Below are 14,405 nucleotides of genomic sequence, written 5' to 3'. Positions count from 1 at the left end.
GCCTCTAGACCGATGACAAAACTTCACTTACCTTGGAAATAACTCTTAGTCCTCAGATAGCTGACTGAAAGCCTCAGTATGGACAGCCGGTCCAGCTTGCTGAGGATGTTCTGCTCGAACGGTAGCAGGGAAGCAAGGGTGTCCAACTCAGCGTTCAGACGCTCCCGGTGCCGCTTCGAGGGGTTACTCTTCGTCACGCCGTCTTTTGAAGGGGGCTTGATACTGCAAACAAAAGGAAGGAGTTAGTTAGAACTAACCTCGTTAATGCGTTCAATGCTAAAGATACGAGTTCTGCTTGTACCATTTACACAAGACTAAGGAGAAACATGAAGGAGAGACTTTGGCTCTATAGAAGTTGTCCTTGACTACTGATCTCTTGGAGAGGCCCTGAGTCACGTAACGAGCTATGGAGATATGCTTGGAGTTTCTTCGTGCGATAGAATTCGGAATACGGAAATTCGTCGAAAAAATAAAGTCATCGACATATCTGGACATAAGTGCAGATGAGGGTGAGGTGTATTTCACTGGTTGAGTGCCTATAACCGTTGGGGGAGAAAAGTCCTCAAGTGGAAACCACGAATCGCAAGACAAAGAATTGGCAGGTCTCCCACTAGATAAACTGACGACATCAAGAGAGTTTCGGGCAATTGGTGGACGCAAGGGTGAGTTGTAAATCATTGTGGTGTTCTAAAGGGGACGCATTTATTCAACAGTGGACGTATTTTGGCTAATGATGATGATGACACGTTTCTAAGAATCTTGATTAACGAAGTGAACTTAATGTTTTTATTTAAGCTACGGAACTCTACCCGCCACAACTTTTTACCTAAACACCACAGTACTTCCTAAGAACACAATTTTTAAAGCTCACCACAATAAGCAAGCGCGCCTTATCCAAGCATAAGTTATGCTAACTAGTAACCTCGCGTGACCAAGATCCAGTTAGCTGGTTAAGTGCCACCAACTTAACTAGCCACTGGCCAAACAACAGCCGGGCCACCTAAGGCACCCGTATAAGGACCATGTTAGAGGAGTGGCTATTTATTGGATGCTCCGTTTGGTTGGTTATGCCGAGGTGGCTCGGTGCTACTGTTCTTTGGTACGAAACGATGTGTCATTTTTAAGTAGCCTTTTGGAAATTGGTGATATGGCATTTGTTTTAATTAGTTGTGACGAGTTTTATAACTGGCGTACAGTACCTAACCTACAACTAGAACGTTAATTTCACTCGGGTCTCGTCGGTTTTCTTCGTTTTCTTGTAAATTCAAATATGGAAGAAAAAGAAAATCATACCAGTAGTACGTCGGACATGTTTCGAGCCAATCCGTGGTCCCTTTTCACCTGTGTGATACGTATTTAAATGATTCATATAGTATAATATATATTTTAATGTCTGTGTTTCACGGTAGTTTTATAATAAAAAATATAAAAGATGTATAAAAGAAGATGTAGAAGTATAAAAGATGGCTTGCTTTTTGATACCACCTATATAATGTGTAAGGCCGAAGGTTGAGGAAAATGGTTATTTGTAGTTGTAAGTAGAGTTGTGCACAAAAATCACCGTTTCACGTAAAAGTTATTAAAGTTTATTGTAAAAGGTAACAAGTTAAAGTAAAATGCTTGGCTGTGACCGATAGCGGACAGTGTTAATTGTCGACTCCTTCGAATTGTGTCCGATGGGTAAAATTAGGTCGCAAAGTTAGCAATACTCTGTACGATGTCGATCGTACATAATGCGTGAAATGTGAAAAAGATTTAGAGCAAAAATTGATAATTCTATAATCGTAAATCGTACATACTACAGCATGTAAAGAATCAAACCCACGACTCATTAACGGTTGCGCAACTGCACCGGTCGATTACAACAAATCAATTTGACCCCTTAACTCTCAGTTAGTTTGTAATCTATTTTAATTAACGTTCCTAATGTTAAATTATTTTGGGTGTAGACAAAGAGCGTATTTGCTTGTGTTCATTTGTTCTGAGACTCGCATTAGTTTCGTTTAAATTAGTTATGGGAACAAAGGCATGATGAGAGCCGCTAATGTCAGACATTTTCATAAAAAAAAGTCATTTATACTATTTAAAACTAATTTATTTATTTATTTATTTGGGAAACAAACAGCATATATGACACAGTTGAATTTAAATTAATTTAGATGATACATAAGCCAAAACAGTTTCCACTTATAAAGAAGTTACATTTTTTGTTGCTCGAACGAGCGTACGTTACAAGTAATAGGCATGCAAAACAAATTTTTGAGCAAATTAACAAAACAAACAATTAAAGTTTAAATTATAATAAGTGTTTTGTAACTAGTTTTTATTTAAGTTTTATTTAATCGTACCTTTATTATTATTTCAAGTAGGTATGAAAAATCCAAGTAATAGCTACTTATTCATTTCTTTACCAGTGCAGATACAAATTGATTTAAATTCATAACCATCATAATCATAACTAATGATAATTCACAAAAATAAAAAGTAAATTAAGAGACAAATATATTAAAATAAAAACTATTTAGTGGCTTATTATAATATTTAAAGTATAAGAGTACAAAATTATTTAAAGTTATGTGATAAATTTTAACTTAAAGTATTTTAGAATATTTATAGGAACAATTGTTTACGGTTCGAAAAATACATGGTAAACTATCCGTCACTGATTTTGATAATCTAAAATAAGTTAAAATCATTCAAAAATCATTGAAAAATCTTACAAGGTACAGTCAACGTCATTAATAATTGATCACTTTTGTACCTTGTCACTTTCGGTCGGTACACAATTTCGTGTGGCTTTTCAAACATGACGTTAAAATGACAAGGTACAAAAGTGATCACTTATTTATGACGTTGACTGTAAACATTACAAGAATTTTTCCAAAATACGCAAACTAATTATATTTATAAATTATCTGATCATTGTGTAATTATTCAATATAAAAATAGCTTTAAGTTATGTTGCAGTGCCCTTACAGGGTTTCATGTTCGGGAAATATTTTATTTTATTTTAAGTTCCTATGTACCTACCTACCCACGAAAGAAATGGTTACATGAATAGAAATAAATTAAAGAATTGATAACGAAATAACCCCACTCTAACTTCGGCGTCTCTATACACTCCCCTGCCCGAAATATACCCGTACATCGGACATTACTCATCGCCTCCCGTCGTTTTTGTTGATTTATTCAAAGGTGGTACCAAAGCGCATGCGTGCCCTTTGATAAACTTCGGTACAATTTGTATCCAAGTACCTATATGACCCACCGTACGAAAATATGTCGTAACCGCCACAGCGAAGGTTGTTTCTTCGAATATCGATTAAATGTCAAGTGCAAGAATCGAATAAATCAATGACCGATTATTTCTATAAATCGTAACTCGATTAAGTTATAATCGATGGTCGATTGTGATAGGTTGTTATATCGTAGGCTGTATTGTAAGTAAATGTAAGTAGCGTTGGCAAGCATAATTATATTGTAAGTTATTCGATTCGTTTAAATGAGTATTTGATTTTTTGGGTGATTATTTAAATTTGTCGGGTTTTCTGATGGTATTATTGGGTAACAGACCTTTTTTTAGAAAGGTGACAAAATTTCAAAGCTTTATAGCTATGACATAGTTTCCAAGTATAAAAATATTCTATAGATTCTTTTTCTTCTAAGTCGCTTTACTCTTGCTTGGTAATTAGATGAAGATCAGAGGCCTCACAATCATTGTCACTATTTCTTTCTGTCATACGGCATAACACGAGCATGGAAAGAAATGGTGAACGTGATTGAGTAAGCGCGTTACACAAGACGATCTCGGTAGTGAACCTTCGTGACAACTTTCTTGGAAATAGTAGACCAATAGTTAATATCATATATCATGGGACACTTGACTATGGATACTAGGCAACGGATAAACATCCTTTTTTTTATTCGACTGGATGGCAAACGAGCAAGTGGGTGTCCTGATGGTAAAAAATCACTACCGCCCATGAACATCTGCAACACCAGGGGTATTGCAGATGCGTTGCCAACCTAAGAGGCCTAAGATGGAATACTGAGGTATGAGTGCAGTAATTTCACCGGCTGTCTTACTCTCCACGCCGAAAAACAAAAGTGCAAGCACTGCTGCTTCACGGTAGGATGGTGGTAGCAATCCAGGCGGACCTTGCACAAGGTCCTACCACCTGCAAAAACTTATATAAATACATACTTAACCCTAGAGTGCTCGCGCTATGAGCATTTTGCTGCCCAGGACACAATAGTCGTATTATTTTGCACACGATGCATTTGTCAAGGTCAGGCACTTGTCCCACCGCCGACGATGAGCGAGAAGCGAGTAGAGCGAGTAACTAGAAACGAGTGGGTGAGCAGCGAGAAGCGAGTGTAGTTTTGTCGCTGGCTGTAAGCGAGTGTTCGAGTGCGACGGGCGATTACTCGCTCCACTCGACTCGCTCGTGCAGGGCGGCCGCCAAGCTGACATCGCTGAGCGAGTATCTATAGCTCAGCGAGTTTTATAGCTCTTGTCGCTGCGACAAAAGATGTAAGAGCGAGTTCTCGCCGACAGTGTGAACAGCCAGCGATCAACTATTAATATATGTGTCTCTTTTACTCACACAGGATCTTATATCTTTTGTTCGTTTCTTGAGCGAGAAAATAGTCGATAGCCAATCGTTTCCTCGCTGGCGGTGAGACAACTGCCTCAAGCACCCTAGTAGCTGCCTCCCCATACCTCTCCTTCTTGTTTTAGAAATTAGAGTAAATTCAGTGCGCGGGTGACGACAGGATACAAAGTTTGTCGGATGGATGGATCCTTGATAAAAGTATAAGATCTCAACATGACATTAGTAGCACAAAGGTTCCACCCTGGTGCATGATTCAGTTTGTTCGACTTTGATTTAGATTATTCATTTCCTCAAGATAGAGGATACCCCGAAATTACGAGCCATTGCATCAAATACCTTTCTAAACGATTTTAACGTTTTAAAACTCAAAATTATTCCGAAATGGTCGAAACAAAGTGTTGTAAGGTGCCTTTTCTCATATTTAAGTGTAATTTCGACTCTAACGAACATTTAATCGGAGTGACTTAATATGCTTTGCCTTAGACTAAAGAGGCAAGAAAAAATCGTGGATGTTGAGCCCATCAAAATTTAGTTTGGTTTCAATTTATTTTGTTTGGAAGTTGTTGCTTCATTTTAATCCATGTTAGCGCATTGTACGTTTAGAATGCATTGCTTTTTTGTGGTAGGTAAATGTCATGAAAAAATTTGAGGCATTTAGCGATAAAAAATACGGATAAGCAGATATTACAATGGTACTGTCTAAAATGATGAACTGTGAAAATGTTTCTTAACAGACCACGAAAGAAAAAAATGCACGTCAAAAGTGAATTTCCGTAAGAATTTGTAGATATCTATGCTTGTAGGTCTTTTCTGTGCAAAATGTAAATGTGAGGGTAATTTTAGTTGGTTGCTAATATAGACAGACAAACATAAAAATTCAGATTTTTGAAAAGAAAAGGTCTTAAGAGACGGACGGAAAGATGAATAGACAAACGGCCAACAAAGTGATCCTATAAGGGTTCCCTTTTTAACTTTTGAGGTATGGAAGCCTAAGAAATGTGTACGTGTGCTCAGGTGTTTTTAAGGTGTAGCACTGAGATTGAACTCATGGTGGGTTTTAAATGCGTCAGCATTTTGTGTGGTGTTTGTGATAATTGGTGTGTGCGATAATGGCGTAGTATTGGTAGTATAAAAGCAAGGTAATGATACCGCAGATTGATATGGAGCTCCACAAAGTGACGCTTAATGCCCGGTTCACATTATTCCAGTAAAACCGTTCCAGTAGCATGACGCTGCGGTGCTCGTTTGGATTGTGACCCCGCAATGCATCGCTACTGGCATGATTTTACTGGAATAATGTGAACCGGGCATAATAGGTACTAATGTAACAGCCGAGGCGTCTTATTGAAATTCATGTGCGAGATTACATTCGAAAACCACGAGCTTTACAGTGAAGTACATGCAAATCAATACAATGGTGTGTGTGAATTTCACACTGGACTTTTTGTTCTGAGAAGAGATTTGAGCCCAGCAGTGGGACGTATAATAGGCTGGGATTACGATGATGAAAGTAACGCTTGAGTCAATCAAGTCATATGGCTTAACTTCCCGCGGCTCACACTCGTCCACAATGACAGTGACCTAAAGCATTCCAGTCAAATGAGTCGTAAGAGCCATCGCGTGGCCCTTCCCGCGTGTAACAGCTTCGTGAGGCGTATCTCGCATGCCGCACGAGAACTGACGTCAGAGCGGCCGGTGACAACAGAACCATTATTTTGGGGCATCGCCGCCGAAGCTGCGTGGCTGAGGGGTGTTGGGTTGGGTTATGGAGATGATGGTTGAGGGTTCAAGCCTTCAGTCAAATGCTGCATTTTTTTAAATGTAAATTGATCTGTTAGTTGTTTTTGTAATAATTCTTCCTTAGCAAAGAAATCGTTTATCGCTATCCCATTAGGAACTATGCTGTTGCCCGGGGTAAAAATTATCCTTCCAAGGGATTCGAACTATCTTCACACCGCTTCATACAAATCAAAGACTGGTAAAAATAGGCTCTTTTCTTATCAGATTTATCACGGTAATATAATGTTCAAAGTTTTCTCCTTATTCCATGAAACCGAAGTTAGGTATACGAAATTATGCTCAAACTTATTCTTTTAATCAGAAAAATAGAAAAATAAATATTATAGTGTCATAAAAAAATCTCTAAAAATGTCATAATAAATACTTCGGTTAACCGTACGGTTTGTTAACAATAGCACTGCATTTTCATTCAATCTATGTACCTACATGAGCGTACCAAACTCAATTCTATCTGACCACTGAAAGTACCCAAGATTCAATCTAATTATGAATAGTTTAACTTAATCACCACTTAATCATGTTGTTAAATTTACCACAACGTTTCAGCCACATTGCAATGGCCGTGATCACGAGTAGACAGAAGTGTAATCATTAACTTAGATAAATAGTCGCGCAAGTTAATTTCGGCACTTTACTTGCCTCGCCATTTTGTGGGAATATCGGGATAAAAATAAGCCCACTTGTTTTACCACAGTTCCACCTATCTGTACATTAAATAATAAATCATTAAGATACTCGTATGATCAACCATTTTCAGCCAAAATAACAAACACACACATACTCACGCACTTTCTCATGTATAATTATAAGTAATGTTTAATTTTTCTGTTTTCTTTAACACTGCCAATGACGTGTCCGTGTAAATGCGTGTAAAATGAAATCTTACCACAGTTAGGGCGTAAACGGCCAATGTCACGAATGGGAAGCACGGATGTAGCCACGCGATGCTCTGACATTGAAAAGCACCGCTTTATAGTACTTTAGCATTAACGGCAGTACCTTGAAATGCAAACTAACCAGTATTTATTTACTACTGACCCAGACCTCGTGAGTTTTTTAATAAATTGAAATATGATGTTTTTAAAAATTTCAGCCATTTTGCAAAAGCTTGAAAACTAAATGGACAAAAAGTACATATAACTATCGAACCGGTTCACAAAATATCACGATGAGCGGTCAAGAAATGCGACTTGTAAATGAGAACAATTAGGAAGACAAACAAAAGTTTTAGCTTCTTTCAGGCTTTTTGCCAGCCAAGCACCGCAGTTGTTCCTGCGCTCCGACTTCTGGACGATAGGTGTGATGTCCATCGCTTTAGGGAAAAAGAATAAGAACCCTAAATAATTAATTACCTTTTTTAATTTTATGTAAATTGCATTTTTCTTTTCTTTAGTCTTTTATATTTTCTATGTAAGTACACTAGAAAGTTCTTTGTCTATTTAAATTTTATTTCACACATAAATTTTTAAAATTAAAGTTTAGCTAGCCCGGTTTTGAACCCACGTCCTTAAGAGACCATAAGGCAAACTGTGCTACAACATCAAATACTCAAAAACTATTTTTTTACAAAGTCCCTTCGCTCGACTTCGAAAGCGAAACGAGGTCACGTCTTAACCCCTCGTATGCGGGAACTAAAAAAAGTACTGCATTCTAGACTCATCGGTCTTAATAAGCCAAAATTCTGTTGATTTAAAAAAAAAACAAAAACAAAAAGATAGCTTTAAACTTGATACGGATCCGCGTCTTAAGCTACCCAGGGGTTAAGGCGCCGTCGTTGAAAAAAAAGAAATTAATAAAAAAAATGTTACGTCACAGGGCCTATGTTTACAAATGTGCCGGTGTTCTGTGCTATAATTATAATCGTATTAGGAGGTCGATGGCCGAGGTTAAGGCCGTCTTAGCTTTGTTTTGCCTTGCTCTCTGGGATGTCCCTCTTAATGTATGGATATTAAGCGTTGTAACTGTGGATGTCATGGATATCATTTTAATAACTAGAGTTTGAAGCAGTTGTTTGATACTTTTGTCCCGCTCTGGAAACAATCTTTAAAAAACTTAACCCTCCTTGGGACAGTCGGGTAAATTAGCTGCTCCTTCCCCCAAAAACTATACTGGTCTGAAGACGCGTCCCATCGCTACTATACGTATCACATACCTCCCTTCCATAAATATTTATCTTACTGATGAACACAGCATTTAAATCCGTCACTTAGTTTGCAGGAAGGGCATGTATCAGAATATCGAAAATTGAAATATCTTGTTATAGTAAAAATATCGACGGTCAAAATATCGAATCTAACCTAACCTCTTTCGATATTTTGACCGACTTTTTAACATTAGATATATTTATGGATAATGATACACAATTGGATAGCCTAACTATAGGTAGTGCCACCAGAGTTGAGGTCACGCACACAAGAACATGTCATGTTATGACAGCAGGATTTCGACATTTTATTTATTCTCCTTTTATGCTATCAGTTATTTTTGTAGCTATGTGTGAAATCATTCACTTCAACTCTCGTGGCGCTACCTATACTTAGTCCTTAAGCTAGAAATTTCTAGTTCAAAACTCAGCAGGATCAGGCACTCTTATGATAACATAAATTTCTGTACCCGAATTAAAGATAATATGAAAAACAAAGACGCGTAAAACAATTAAGTCAAACAAACAAGCTATTGATATTTGAAATTGTGAGCTCAGAGTTCCATATTATGAGTTATGTTACAGTTATACTCGTAAGTTTAATGTGGAAAATATCTTCCTTTTATTAATAATATTGTATCTTTTACTCTATAAAGTGTGTTAATAAAGGCTTATTCTTTTCTATTTATATAAGTTTATAAGAAAGTAAAAATAAGGTTTGTATGAAATTTGTATTATAAAACAAAAATTTATACTTTGCGATTTTAGCAATGTTTTTTCTGTTTAGACTTGTGACATGTTCATTAGTTTTCCCCGACTAGAATTACCTTCTAGATTTTAATACTCATGGTTCTAGTATGAAAATAAATTTGGAAAAGTTCGTCTTTTTACAGTAATCTCGACTGGGCTTATTTCTACCTTGTAAGGTGGGACACTTTAAAAAGTATTAAATGGCGGATTTATTAAATAAATTAACTACTAAACAATAATTTGATTGATTAAGCACAGTTTTAACAAATAATTAAAAGATGTCAATTACCCGCTCATTACAATCATAAAAAGTCTAATCAAAACCGCAATTAAACGAACTTTTGCACATATTATATTCCTAACAATTGAAGAAAAAATCTGCAAACAATAGGTACGAAGTTGCCTTCAGAGGCTAATTAAATCATCGAAACATTTAGGACAAGGGAACTGCGTCTGCGCAAATAATATTGAACCTTATATGCGTTCGGAATTCAATTGAAGATTAACTACATACCTATGACAACGCTCAACTTGACCGTTTGTTAGTGACTGAAGCGAAATTTTAGATGATTGTATTTTAAAATGTAATGATCAAAGTTTAAGAATTGTTTTAGCTTGGTTGTAGTGCTGTATGAATTATGATGTTCATAGTTGGATGGGCATATATGCCAAGTAAAATTAAGTATGCCAATATGTTCGCTTGATCGCACTCGGCCTTCGTTGGAATGACCATTTTCCGTCGATTTTTCTTACGCGTACTTTCCTATTTGCCAAGGTCTGGGTATGGGAAGTTATGTTTGTTATGTCATTACTTCTTGAGTTGGCCTTTGAATTTATTAAGTGTTATGAGAAACTTTAATACAAAAAAAAAGCTAATACTAGTTTTTATTCGCGGCTTCTTCCACTTGAACTGTGAATCATGTCTGTCAATTGAATGGAAATCCCGAGATTTTGCTGCTACCTCTATGAGTTTTATTTAAAATTACATCATAGTCTTCATTTTCGTTCTATGAAAAATTGTAGCGCCAAATCGTATGTTTCTGGAAGTAAAAATTTAGATTTCAGGAGACTGCTCAACAGACGTTTTTCAGAACCGGTGGTAGATAAGTGGTAGATAATATAAGTGCTTGTTATAGCCTTAATTGAATAAAAATATTTTGACTTTGACTTTGCATATAAAACACTTTCTCATCTTTTATAATTTGTAAGACTGTGGATAAATATTTTCAGTAAATATTGAAAACGACTTTTTTTTTAATGAAACAAAAACCTATGCTTGTTTACGCTTCATACCTCTCAAGACGACACATTTCTTATATTTAATTTTAATTTTACGTTACAGTTGCAAGAATGAGAAAATATATGAGTGTTGTTGTTATAAGTTAATGTAAAGTAGTATAATTTACACCTTGTGTGTATGCTATCTACCAAGACCAAACTATCACTTTATAGATAAAAATAAAAATAATATTAATATAATTACATTTAAAATTGAGAATCCAATAATTTAGTAATCAAAAATAATGCAATCGTTATTTATAATTAGATATAATTGACATGCAGTTTTAACTTTTGGCTATTATTACTATCCATAGTTAATTTAAAAAATATTGTAAGTCAAAAACTGGCTGGTAGTGCTGGTTCGATTACAAAATATCGAATCGTCATAACTATCTGAGATGTACCCACATTGTATAATAATGAAATATTTGAATTTGAATAGATCTAATCTAATCAATTTGTATAGGTATCTTCTCTGTTCACCCCATCTGGTATTATAGTAAAGCAATAAAACAGCAATACACTCAAAACAAGTGCCGCATTAATCTAACCCAACAATGGGCACACGCCACCCAGCGGGGTCCATTGTACCCCACAGGTAAAGATGTCGTCCCCTTATACCCTTAACTCCTGTCAAAATAGTGAATGGACCGCTTTGTTGCGCTTGATAGCGTTTGCTATTGGGGGTGCGAAATCCTTTATGCATGGTATTGTTGTATTATTGAGTCTATGGTGGATTGGTTTTTAATTTGACACGGTAGGTACATTTAAAAACTATAACAATTTTGTCAAAAAAAATATATAATCAGAATCTCGGAAAAAGCTCCACAGATTTCAATGAAATTTGGTATGTAGGGGTTTTCGGGGATGACAAATCGTTCTAGTTTAGTTTTATCTCTGGGAATACGCTTATTAACGAGTTTAAACCCGAGCAAAGCTCGGTCGCCTAGGTATTTTTAATTAGTCGATATAGTTTTCTTAATGAAACTTAGCTCTTTTATAAGTTCCTTCCATCTTTATTTGTATCAGATGTATCTAGGAAACAAATTACTGGCATTAAGTGTACTGACAAAGCAACTGTTGCGAATACTCTTTCAATAACTGCTCTTTCTATTGTATTTCGCCTCTCACTTGCAGGTTATGTTTATGTTTTGTGATTGTCATATGGATTCACTGAAAATCATAGTCGTTGCATTTTCTACGGCAACGTCATGCTGAGTGGACTCCTTTTTGAGACCACAGTCTACACTGTAATAAGCATTAATATAGAAAGAAAGAACTTATTCACTAACACAGTAGACACACATAATACAGCAAAATTTACACAAATAAACCAAAAAAATAATAATAATATAGGTACTTACTATTAGATTAAGTCATTTTGTAAAAATGTTGCATTATGTGTTTCAAATAAATCATTCATTCATAATATTTATTACATCAACTATAGCTAAAAATAATTAGTAGGTAAATGTTTTTCAATTTGATTCAGAACATGTATTTTTGAACAAAGTTAAAACTTTCGAGTTACTAGTTTTTATGTTTGTAAAAATGGGCCCGACTATTATACACTATCAATCCGTCAGGCCACCTTCCCCCAAAACCTTTATCCCCCAGTATCGGTTACAGGTATTGTGGGCCACAATAGCCCGGGCCGCACGCGCGGAACTAATGCCGTCTAAGCGCGCATTGGGGGGGTTAACGGTAATCGTGCCGAAGCTTTGCTAATGGATTTGGTATGGAATTGGGGTTTTGTAACTGCACTTTGGGAATTTTAAGTTTCTAGCTGTTAATAAAGAAAATTAATACTTTCACGAGTACATTCTTGTTTAAGGTAGTAAGTCAAATCTGAACTAGAAATTATTAATTTAAACACGTTGTTTTCTGTGGAAAAGTTGTTGAATTTAATTGTCGCGTTGAGCTTGAAATTTTACAGATATCCACTGAAGCCGATACTTACATACATACATAAAATTACGCCTCTTTCCCAACGGGGTAGGCAGAGACAACGTCCTTCCATTTGCTACGATCTTGCTCGATGCCAACAGTGAAAAAAAAGTGTTTTAAAAATGGAATTTTGGATATAATGACTCCATCACTTGTAATCAACAATGCAATTACATCTTGGAAGATAATTTCAATCTGTTTACATGTTGGATTTATCTGAACTAAGGAAGTGACAAAGGAAATAAAATGTGACCAGCCGTGGAACCTTTTCACAGAAAATTTCATAGTGGCATCGCATTGCCTGAGCAGGGAAATAATTACGCGAGACCTTACTGGGACGACATTGGTGAGTGATTTTTTTTTATTATACAATTGTGTGCGTCTGTGTATGTTCACCTGACTAATTGTGAATATGCACTATACTCGTAATATGGTCAATAGACCTAGTTTCTACCATTTAGCCGATTCAAAACTATAATGGGGCGTAATAGCAAAAATCTATGCAGTTAGTTCGCGGACAAAATCGGCCAATTTGTGGCAAATGGGGCCATTTGTGGCAATCATGGCCGCTTCACTGTTATGTCAACATTGTCAGGTGTCATTACGTGACCTACAGGGTTCATGTTGTGTCAATCATGGCATAGAAACACTAGTCCTTACTCGGTATGGGTACTGGCAGAATACCAGCGCTGCGGCTTACCGCAGCACAATGCTGAGCCAGCCCCTGTTCTTCAGTGCATCACATGGCTTCTCATTTATGTGTCTGATCTGTTTAATTGTTATTTAATTCATGTTTTTATTTAACTGTTAGTTTTATTACTCTTTAGCTACTAAGCCATGTCTTTGTTTTGAAGAATAAAGATTATATCTATCTGTCTATCTATCTAGTGACTAGAAAAAACTTCTACCTGGTAATGACGAATAGGTCAGAGGAGATGGTGATGATGAAGTATCTGTATTCGTCATTGCCAGGTACAAGTTTCTTCTCAGAATGAGAGGGGGCGTAGTTACAATGCAGTCCCAGTGAAAGAAAAAAAAAGAAAAGAAAAAAGAAAGATTTATTTTTGGTTCCATCAGTACCACCACCTTTCAGTAATAAGACTAAAACACCAAATCTAACAACAAAACTAAATCACAAGTTAAGTAAGTGCAGTATTAACTCCAGGCACATCATTGATTTGCAGAGGAAAAAGTCATGATCAATTCCAAAAACCTCAAGAACTCAATGTCATGTCATGACTCTCTACTTACCAGGCCACATTGTTTTTTTGACATTACCAACCACCACCTACTTTGACATATTTATACTATATCTAAACGTCAGATTGCTCAAGCGACAAGACTGTGCATTTCAATGTCACTGTATTGTGATGCTCAACAAAGATCGCTAATCCTGCCGTGAAGCAGCAGTGCTTGCCTGTTGTATTTCGGCGTGGAGAGTAAGACAGCCGGTGAAATTACTGGCACTTGAGGTATCCCATCTTAGGCCTCTAGGTTGGCAACGCATCTGTAATACCCCTGGTGTTGCAGATGTCTATGGGCGGTGGTGATCTCTTACCATCAGGAGACCCACTTGCTTGTTGGCCATCCAGTCGAATAAAAAATATATATATTTGTTTTGTATTGTATTGTACCTACCAACTTTACAAAATTTTGTTTGTTCAAAATCTATCTTCGTTTCTTGCCTTCATCATGCAACCTCTGTGCAAAATGTTATCTTTCTTGATTGGGGCTAGGTATCATTTCGTCTAAAAAGCAGCGAGTCTAAGAAACAAGTGGTCTATGAAGCAACTGGTCTATGAAACAAATGGTTTAAGTAGCACGTGGTCTAAAAAGTTGGTCTCCGTTCGTCGATTTCCCGATACAAA

At 36.4% G+C, this 14,405-nt stretch overlaps 1 protein-coding gene across 1 annotated transcript in view; it reads right to left on the bottom strand.

Moving 5' to 3' along the window:
- Positions 1 to 14,405, bottom strand: part of ss (aryl hydrocarbon receptor spineless) — a gene marked incomplete at its 3' end in the record, with an annotated part of 196,535 nt that overhangs the window by 112,152 nt on the left and 69,978 nt on the right. The window contains 1 exon segment of the mRNA XM_074103027.1: positions 32 to 222.

The sequence above is a fragment of the Choristoneura fumiferana genome, chromosome 20, assembly GCF_025370935.1.
Source record: "Choristoneura fumiferana chromosome 20, NRCan_CFum_1, whole genome shotgun sequence".
Classification (NCBI taxonomy): Eukaryota; Metazoa; Arthropoda; class Insecta; order Lepidoptera; family Tortricidae; genus Choristoneura; species Choristoneura fumiferana.
The sequence above is the reverse complement of the archived record's forward strand: the minus strand, read 5'-3'. Positions and strand labels throughout refer to the sequence as shown.